At 40.0% G+C, this 10,501-nt stretch overlaps 1 protein-coding gene across 1 annotated transcript in view; it reads left to right on the forward strand.

Annotated features, from left to right (window-relative positions):
• Positions 1 to 5,768, forward strand: part of LOC140596090 (synaptonemal complex protein 3-like) — a 126,488-nt gene extending 120,720 nt beyond the window's left edge. Inside the window, exon 10 of the mRNA XM_072743483.1 lies at positions 5,397 to 5,768. The gene's annotated coding sequence lies outside the window, so the exon portion shown is untranslated. The remainder of the gene's footprint in view (positions 1 to 5,396) is intronic.
• The last annotated feature ends 4,733 nt before the right edge of the window (positions 5,769 to 10,501 follow it).

Consider the following 10,501-nt stretch of genomic DNA (forward strand, 5'->3'; position numbering starts at 1 on the left):
ACCATGACCAAGTGACATGTATCCCTGGATGCTAGGCTGTTTCAACACTCACAAAGCAATCAATGTAATAGATCATATCAACAAGAGGAAAACAAGAACCATATAATCCTCTCAATAGATGCAGAGAAAGCATTTGACAAAATAGAGCACCCATTCCTGATCAAAACTCTCCAGAGTGTAGGGATAGAGGGAACATTCCTCAGCATCTTAAAAGCCATCTACGAAAAGCCCACAGCAAATATAATTCTCAATGGGGAAGCTCTGGGAGCCTTTCCCCTAAGATCAGGAACACGACAGGGATGTTCACTCTAACCACTGCTATTCAACATAGTACTAGATGTCCTTCCTCACCAATCAGACAACAAAAAGAAATAAAAGGCATTCAAATTGGCAAAGAAGAAGTCAAACTCTCTCTCTTTGCTGTTGACGTGATACTCTATATAGAAAACCCAAAAGCCTCCACCCCAAGATTGCTAGAACTCATACAGCACTTTGGCAGTGTGGCAGGATACAAAATAGATGCCCAGAAGTCAGTGGCATTTCTAATCACTAACAATGAGACTGAAGAAAGAGAAATTAAGGAATCAAAACCATTTACAAAATGCACCCAAAAGCATAAGATACCTAGGAATAAACCTATCCAAAGAGGTGAAGGATCTAAACCCTAAAACTGCTGAAACACTTCTGAAAGAACACTTCTGAAAAGAAATTGAGGAAGACACATAGAGATGGAAAAATATTCCATGCTCATGGATTGGAAGGATTAACATTGTGAAAATGTCAATGTTACCCAGGGCAATTTACACGTTTAATGCAATCCCTATCAAAATACCATGGACATTCTTCAGAGAGTTGGAACAAATAATTTTAAGATTTGTGTGGAATCAGAAAAGACCCCGAATAGCCAGGGGAATTTTAAAAAAGAGAACCATAGCTGGGGCCATCACAATGCCACATTTCCAGTTGTACTACAAAGCTGTGTCATCAAGACAGTGTGGTACTGGCACAAAAACAGACACACAGATCAATGGAACAGAATAGAGAACCCCGAAGTGGACCCTGAACTTTATGGTCAACTAATATTCGACAAAGGAGGAAAGACTATCCACTGGAAGAAAGACAGTCTCTTCAATAAATGATGCTGGGAAAATTGGACATCCTCATGCAGAAGAATGAAACTAGACGTCTCTCTTGCACCAGACACAAAGATAAACTCAAAATGGATGAGAGATCTAAATGTGAGACAAGATTCCATCAAAATCCTAGAGGAGAACACAGGCAACACCCTTTTTGAACTTGGCCACAGTAACTTCTTGCAAGATACGTCCATGAAGGCAAGAGAAACAAAAGCAAAAATGAACTATTGGGACTTCCTCAAGATAAGAAGCTTTTGCACAGCAAAGGATACAGTCAACAAAACTAAAAGACAACCTACAGAATGGAAGAAGATATTTGCAAATGACGTATCAGATAAAGGGCTAGTTTCCAAAATCTATAAAGAACATATTAAACTCAACACCAAAGAAACAAACAATCCAATCATGAAATGGGCAAAAGACATGAAGAGAAATCTCACAGAGGAAGACATGGACATGGCCAACATGCACATGAGAAAATGCTCTGCATCACGGGCCATCAGGGAAATACAAATCAAACCACAATGAGATACCACATCACACCGGTGAGAATGGGGAAAATTAGCAAGTCAGGAAACAACTCATGTTGTAGAGGATGTGGAGAAAGGGGAACCCTCTTGCACTGTTGGTGGGAATGTGTCCTGGTACAGCCACTCTGGAAAACTGTGTGGAGGTTCCTCAAAGAGTTAAAAATATAGCTGACCTACGACCCAGCAATTGTCCTGCTGGCAATTTGCTCCAAAGAAACAGATGCAGTGAAACACCAGAACACCTGCACCCCAATTTTTATAGCAGCAATGTCCACAATCGCCAAACTGTGGAAGGAGCCTCTGTGTCCATCGAAAGAGGAATGGATAAAGAAGATGTTGTCTATGTATACAATGGAATATTACTCAGCCATTAGAAACGACAAATACCCACTATTTGCTTCAACATGGATGGAACTGGAGGGTATTATGCTGAGTGAAATAAGTCAATCGGAGAAGGACAAACATTATATCATCTCATTCATTTGGGGAATATAAATAATAGTGAAAGGGAATAGAGGGAAGGGAGAAGAAATGGGTGGGAAATATCAGAAAGGGAGACAGAACATAAAGACTCCTAACTCTGGGAAACGAACTAGGGATCGTGGAAGGGGAGGAGGGCGGGGGGTGGGGGTGAATGGGTGAGGAGCACTGAGGGGGGCACTTGACGGGATGAGCACTGTGTGTTATTCTGTATGTTGGCAAATTGAACACCAATAAAAAATAAATTTATTATTAATTAAAGGATTTTTAATTATATAACATTGTATCATCTGCAAATAATTTTCTTTCTTTTCCACATTTGGTGCCTTTTTATTTCTTCATCTTGACCAGTTGTTCTGCCTAGATACTTCAGTACAATGTTGAATAGAAGTAGCAGGAGTAAACATTTTGACTTGTCCGTAGTCTTAGGGGGATGCATTCATTCTTTTACCATGGAAGAGGATAGTAGCTGTGCGTTCTTCATAAATACCCATTTTCAAGTTGAGGAAGTTCCCTTCTAATCCTAGTTTTCTGAATGCTTTTCATCATGAGAGAGTCCTGGATTTTGTCACATGCATTTTCTGCGTCATTTTGTGGTAATCACTTTTTGTTCCTTTCATTTTATTAATGTGGCATATCATATTGATTTTCATGCGTTGAACCACCTTTACAATCGTGGGATTAATCCCACTTTGCCAGGATGTATAATCCTTTAAATTAAAATTCTTTTAATCCAGGAAACTGCTGGGTTTGGTTTCCTAGTATACTTTTTAAGTTTTTGCATTTATATTCATAATGTGTATTGGTCTGCACTTTTCTTGTGGTGTCTTAGTCTCACTTGCTATCAGGGTAATGTTGGCCTCATAGAATGATTTAGGAATTTGCCCTCCCCCCTCTATTTTTTGGGAAGGCTTTGAGAAGGATTTATAATTCTTCTTTTTTTAAAGAAATAAACATTCAATTAGCCAACATATAGTAGGATAGCATTAGTTTCCCAAGAAGAGTTCATTAATTCATCAGTTACATATAACACCCAGTGTTTCTCATAACACGTGCCCTCCTTCATGTCCATCACCCAATTACCCAACCCCCCACCTCTCCTTCAGTGACTCTGAGATGGTTTCCTAGAGTTAAGAGTCTCTCATGCTTTCCCTCCCTCTCTGTGTTTGTATAATGTGTGTCTGTGTGTGTGTGTGTGTGAGAGAGAGAGAGAGAGAGAGAGAGAGAGAGAGAGAGAGAACATAGGTCCTTATCCATTCATCTATCAATGGGTATCTTGGATCTTTACATAGTTTGGCTATTGTGGACATTGCTGCTATAGACATTGGGGTGCATGTGCCCCTTCAGATCATTCTGAATGTACGTTTGTGGTAAATAGGTACTAGTGCAATTGCTGTCTATAGGTTGGCTCTATTTCCAACTTCTTGAGGAACCTCCATACTGATTTCCAGAACGGCTGCACCAGCTTGCATTCCCACCAACAGGGTAAAATTCTTTAGGCATTTGGTAGTATTCACCAGCGAAGCCAACAGGTCCTGAGCTTTTCTTGTTCTAAGTTCTTTTTAATGGATTCACTCTCTTTACTTTTTTCATGGGTCTATGGAGAATTTCTATTTTCTCATGAGTCCATTTTGTTACGTTGTGTGTTTCTGGGAAATTGACCTTTTCACCGAACTTGCCTAAATTTTGGTGTACAACTGTTCATGGAATTCCCTTGCAATCTTTTTTTTTTTTTAAATCTCTGCAAGGCTGATAGTAATGTCCCCACTTTCTGATCTTAGTGATCTAGTTTGTTTCCCTAAGTTAGTAGTCTCTCATACTCTGTCTCCCTCTCTGATATTTCCCACTCATTTTCTCTCCTTTTTCCTTTATTCCCTTTCACTATTTTTTATATTCCCCAAATGAATGAGACCATATAATGTTTGTCCTTCTCCGATTGACTTATTTCACTCAGCATAATACCCTCCAGTTCCAGCCACGTCGACGCAAATGATGGGTATTTGTCCTTTCTAATGGCTAATATTCCATTGTATACATAAACCACATCTTCTTTATACATTCATCTTTCTATGCTCATCGAGGGTTTATTTTTTTAATAATATATTTATTTTTTATTGGTGTTCAACTTGCCAACATACAGAATAACACCCAGTGCTCATGCTGTCAAGTGCCCCCCTTAGTGCCCACCACCCAGTCACCCCCACCCCCCGCCCTCCTCCCCTTCCACCACCCCTAGTTTGTTTCCCAGAGTTAGGAGTCTTCCATGTTCTGTCTCGCTTTCTGCTATTTCCTACCCATTTCTTCTCCTTTCCCCTCTATTCCCTTTCACTAATATTTATATTCCCCAAATCAGTGAGACCTTATAATGTTTGTCCTTCTCCGATTGATTTCTTTCACTCAGCAGAATACCCTCCAGTTCAGTCTTTATCTGTTTTACCTCCACCTTGACCTTAACTGTCTATTAACGCATTGTTTGGAGCCAAGTGTACTACTGTCGTGCCTCTATAATAATAATATTTGACTCAAACACAACCTTTTAAAAATTTCTTAAGTGGGTATTCCGATCTCCATGTATCAGGTACAGTGTTTTGTTTGGAAATATTAATGAGCATCCCTTGAATATTAAGGGTTGTTACCTTTGAAATCTAACTGAATTTAAAAAAATATCTTAGGTATTTATTTGAGAGAGGGCACATGCAGGGGGAGAAGGAGAGGGGGAGGGAAAACGAGACTCCCCACTAAGCAGAGAGCCTGATGCGGGGCTTGATCCCAGGACCCTGAAATCGAGACCTCAGTTGAAGGCAGACTCTTAACCTACCTACTAAGCCACCCAGGCGCCCCCTGAAATTTGATTTTACATGTTTGCAGCATGAGATGAAAAGTGGTGCTTTATACCTGAACTAGGCTTCTTGTTTTAGAGATCACAGGCTTTGGGCAAGGACCATGAACATTTTCTTACTGATGAACAAAGTGAAGTCAAGGAAGAAATCAGCAAGTGCAAAACAAAATTATGAGGGAAGCTGTAAGTAGTAGTAGTCCTTTAATATTAAGACCCAAGGAGGGATGTGAGCATTGGGGAATTTGGTTTGCCAAAATGTATATGACAGTTACCCGAATAACGGGCGAATGCCCAATATTTCCTTCCTTGAAACAGCAGCAGCAAGAGCTGTCAATGGTTCGGAAGTCTCTTCATTCCCTGTTGTTCTGACGACTTTGAAGAACAAAAGAACGGGAATCTACGTTTTATTAGGTATGACATTAGCTGCACTGAACCACACTGCAGTAGTTTAAAGATTGTAGTTGAAATTGGTACGTCTTGTTTATCATAGCTTGCTTGCTAAGTGCAAGAATCTTTTCCTGTTAAAACCCCGACCCTAAAAAACTGTGTGAGGAGCGGAAGTTCCACAATTATATACGTATTAAGCTATCAACCCTTTGTTAGTAATGAAGACTTTTTGTACTTAACACTGTCAATTAGCTGTTAGCAGTAAGGATGATTTAATTTTAGGCTTGCCCTCAGTGGATCTGTATTAGCCCCAAAAGGCTCAAACCACAAGTACAGAAAGAAGGCTCCATTGCTTTGCCTAAAGGGAAAAAATTAAAGAATATAAAATCTGTCTTATCCATGCATTCGCTTCTATTTACTCATTAGTTTACTGAGCCAATTCCAATACCAATATGGCTTCAGAAGAAAACGTACTCTACTGCCTTATAAAAATGATTGCAAGCAAAGATAAGATTGTGTTTTAAAATCCATTAAACTGCCTACAATCGCTGGGAGAAAAGAACTACGTATATAAATATCAGTGCTGAGACATGGGTTTGTGAATGTGTCATTTCCACAAGCACACCAAAATGTCATTTAATTGGTGTTGGCTCACTATTAAACGACACCTGCCCTCAGCATTTATTGAACATATTTCACAAATATGCACATGTACTTAATTACTTAGGGCTTAAGCATTTCACATCTGTCTTCTTTTAAACATTTTGTTTGTTTGTTTGTTTGTTTGTTTATGAGGCAGAGAGAGAGAGAGAGAGAGAGATGCAGAGACACTGGCAGAGGGAGCAGCTAGCTCCATGCATGGAGCCCGACGTGGTACTCCATCCCGGGTGCCCAGGAAATCTCACAGAGGAAGACATGGACATGGCCAACATGCACATGAGGAAATGCTCCGCATCACTGGACATCAGGGAAATTCAAATCAAAACCACAATGAGATACCACCTCACACCAGTGAGAATGGGGAACATTAACAAAACAGGAAACCACAAATGTTCGAGAGGATGTGGAGAAAGGGGAACCCTCCTGCACTGTTGGTGGGAATGTGAACTGGTGCAGCTACTCTGGAAAACTGTGTGGAGGTTCCTCAAAGAGTTAAAAATAGATCTGCCCTACTACCCAGCAATTGCACTGCCGGAGATTTACCCCAAAGGTACCAATGCAATGAAACGCCGGGACACCTGCACCCCTCTGTTTATAGCAGCAATGTCCACAACAGACAAACTGTGGAAGAAGCCTCGGTGTCCATCGCAAGATGAGTGGATAACGAAGATGTGGTTTATGTAAGTTAATCCTTCATATTTTTTAAAAGTTAGCATACAATGTTATATTAGTTTCAGGTGTACCATGTGATCATTCTGTAACTCTATACATTACTCTTTGCAATCGATGAGTGTACTTTTAGTCCCTTTTATCTGTTTCACCTGTCTCCCTTCCCTGCCTGCCCGCTGGCAACGACCAGTTTGCTCTCTGTATTTAAGAGTCTGTTTTCTCTCTCTCTTTTTTTTCTCACTTTATTAATCTGCTTTGGTTATAAAATTCCACATGTAAGTGAAATCATATGGTATCTGTCTTTATCTGACTTACCTCACTTAGCATTATACCCTCGAGATCCATCCATGTTGTTGCAGTGAGACATTCAATAAAGTTGGAGGAAAGAGGGACGCCTGGGTGGCCCAGTGGTTGAGCATCTCCCTTAGGCTCAGGGCGTGATCCCAGGGTCCTGGGATGGAGTCCTGCATCGGGCTCCCCGCAGGGAGCCTGCTTCTCCCTCTGCCTATGTCTGTCGCTCTGTCTCTGTCTCTGTCTCTCTCTCTCTCATAATTTAATAAGATCTTTTCTAAAAAGATAGATGGAATACATAAAAGAACCTGTCCGAGATGAAGAATTGAATACCTGGGATGCAGCGGAACGGACTGGAAATCTGGAAGATAGGGTGATGGAAAGCAACCAAGCTGAACAGCAGAAAGAAAAATGAAGAATGAAAACTGAGAGTGGGTGGAAGGAACTCAGTGACATCATCAAGCAGAACCACATTTGTATTATAGGGGTCCCAGAAGGAGAAGGGAAGAGTGCAGAAAATTTATTTCAAGACATTATTGTCCTTTTAAAAAAGTTACAGCATTCTTAGAGGGTGTGAAGTGATGTCTCATTGCAGTTTTCCTTAAGGACTAATGGTGTTGAGCATCTGTTCATGTGCTTGTTGGCTGTTTGTGGATCTTCTCCTCTTTGGAGAAATGTCTGTGTTCAAGCCTTTTGTCCATTTTAAAGTGTGGTCGTCCTTTTGTTGTCGGGTCTTGAGAGTCCTTTTTGTATTCTACATATTAGACCCTTGTCACATACATGATTTGAAAATATTTCCTCCCATGCTACACGTTGTCTTTTCACTCTTGTGCAAGTGTCCCTTTGTGCTAAAATTTTAATGAAGTGCAATGTATGTATTTTGTTTTCTTTCACTGCTTGTGCGTTTGGTGCTATATCTAAGAAACTATTGCCAAACCCAAGGTCATGAAGATTTACCCCAGTGTTTTCTTTGAAGAGTTTTATAGTTTTAGTGTTTATAGTTAAGTCTTTGGTCCATTTTGAGGTGATTTTTGTGTGCGTTCTGACAGGAGGGCCTAGCTTCCTCCTTTTGGCAGGTGGATCTCCAGTTGTCCCAGCACCACTTGTTGAAAAGACTGTTCTTTTCCCACTGGATGGTCTTGGCACCCTTGTTGAAAATCAAGGGCCATGTGTGTATGGGTTCATTTGCGGGCCCTCAATTCTAGTCTGCTGGTCTATATGTCTAGCCTTGTGACAATACCACACTGTCTTAATTCCTGCAATTTGTAGTAAGTTTGATATCGGGAAATATGAGTCTTCCAACTTTGCTTTTTGTTCTCAAGTTTGTTCTGGTGTTGGGAGTCCTTTGCACTTCTATATGAATTTGAGGATCGCTTTTTCTGCTTCTACAAATAGGGCATTGGAATTTTGATAGGAATCACGCCTAGTCAGTAGATAAATTGGGAGAGTGTTGCCACTTGAACAATAGGACATATTCTGATCCATGAGCACAATGTGTCTTTTCATTTATTTAGGCCTTCTTTGCCTTCTTTCAACAATGTTCTGTAGACTTCAGTGTAGGATCCTTGCATCTCCACAGCTAAATTTATTTCTAAGTACTTTATTCATCTTGATGCTTTTGTAAATGGAATTATTTTCTTAGTTTCCTTTTTTTTCAAATTAGGCAGCACACCCAATGTGGGGCTTGACCTCAGGACCTGAGATCAGGAGTCAGTTGCTTTACCAACTGAGCCATGCAGCACCCCTCTTAGTTTCCTTTTCAGGATGTTCACTGCTAGTATACTGATGGACACACAACCGGATTTTGTGTGCTGAATTCAAGTATTGGCTCTAATAGCTTTTGTAGTGGATTTCTTAGGATTTTTTGATACCTAAGATTCTGTCATCTGCAAAGAGTTTTCTTTGTTTTCCACATTTGGTGCGTTTTGTTTCTTTACCTTGACCAATTTCTCCGCCTAGAATGTTCAGTACAATGTTGAATAGAAGTGGCAGGAGTGAACATTTTGACTTGTCCGTGGTCTTAGGGGGATGCTTTCATTCTTTTACCATGGAATAGGATAGTAGCTGTGGGTTCTTCATAAATGCACATTTTCAAGTTGAGGAAGTTCCCTTCTAATCCTAGTTTTCTGAATGCTTTTGATCATGAAAGAGTACTGGATTTTGTCACATGCATTTTCTGCATCATTTTGTGGTAGTCATGTGGTTTGTTCCTTTCATTTTATTAATGTGGCATATCATATTGATGTTCATACATTGAACCACCTTTACAATCATGGGATAAATCCCACTTTGCCATGATGTATAACCCGTGTAATTAAAATTCTTTTAATCAATAAAACTGCTAGTTTTGGTTTCCTAGTAAACATTAAAAATTTTTGCATTTTTGCAAAATTTTGCACAGTCATAAGGTGTATTGGTCTGCACTGTTCTCGTGGTGTCTTAGTCTTAATTTGCTATCAGGGTAATGTTGGCCTTATAGAATGAGATAGGAACTTCTCCCCCCCCCCTTCTATTTTTTGGGAAGGCTTTGGGAAGGGTTTATAATTATTAATTATTAATTATAATTTATAATTCTTCATTCATTAGCCAACATATAGTAGTACATCATCAGTTTCAGAGGTAGAGTTCAATAATTCAGCAGTTACATATAGCACCCGGTGTTCATCATATTGTGCCCTGCTTCATTCCATCACCCAAATACGGCACCCCCCACCACTCCTCCAGCGACTCTGAGTTTGTTTCCTAGAGTTAAGGGTCTCTCATGTTTTGTCTCCCTCTGTGTGTATGTATAATGTGTGTGTGTATATATACCACATGGTCCTTATCCATTCATCTATCAATGGGCATCTTGGCTCTTTCCATAGTTTGGCTATTGTGGACACTGCTGCTATAGACATTGGGGTGCATGTGCCCCTTCAGATCGTTCCGTTTGTACATTTGGGGTAAATACGTACTAGTGTAATTGCTGGCTCATAGGGTGGCTCTGTTTCTAGCTTCTTGAGGAACCTCCTTACTGATTTCCAGAGCGGCTGCACCAGCTTGCACTCCCACCACCAGGGTATAATTCTTTAGGTATTTGGTAGAATTCACCAGCAAAGCCAACAAGTCCTGAGCTTTTCTTTGTTCTAGGTTCTTGTTGATGGATTTACTCTCTTTACTGTTTTCATGGGTCTATGGAGAATTTCTATTTTCTCTTGAGTCCGTTTTGTTACATTGTGTGTTTCTAGGAAATTGACCTTTTCACCGAACTTGCCTAAATTTTGGTGTACAATTGTTCATGGAATTCCCTTGCAATCTTTTTTTTTTTTAAAATCTCTGCAAGGCGGATAGTAATGTGGGGACATTTCTGATTTTAGTAACCTGACTATTCTCTCTTTTCCTAGTATATTATTGCTTTTATTTTCTTATACTTTAAGGACATATCAGCTTCATATGGTTCCATGTGTGTCTTTCCATATAATGACACTTGTGCTAACACGAAGGTCCTACCACCTACCAAGTACATTATT

Source organism: Vulpes vulpes, chromosome X (genome assembly GCF_048418805.1).
Source record: "Vulpes vulpes isolate BD-2025 chromosome X, VulVul3, whole genome shotgun sequence".
Taxonomy (NCBI): domain Eukaryota; kingdom Metazoa; phylum Chordata; class Mammalia; order Carnivora; family Canidae; genus Vulpes; species Vulpes vulpes.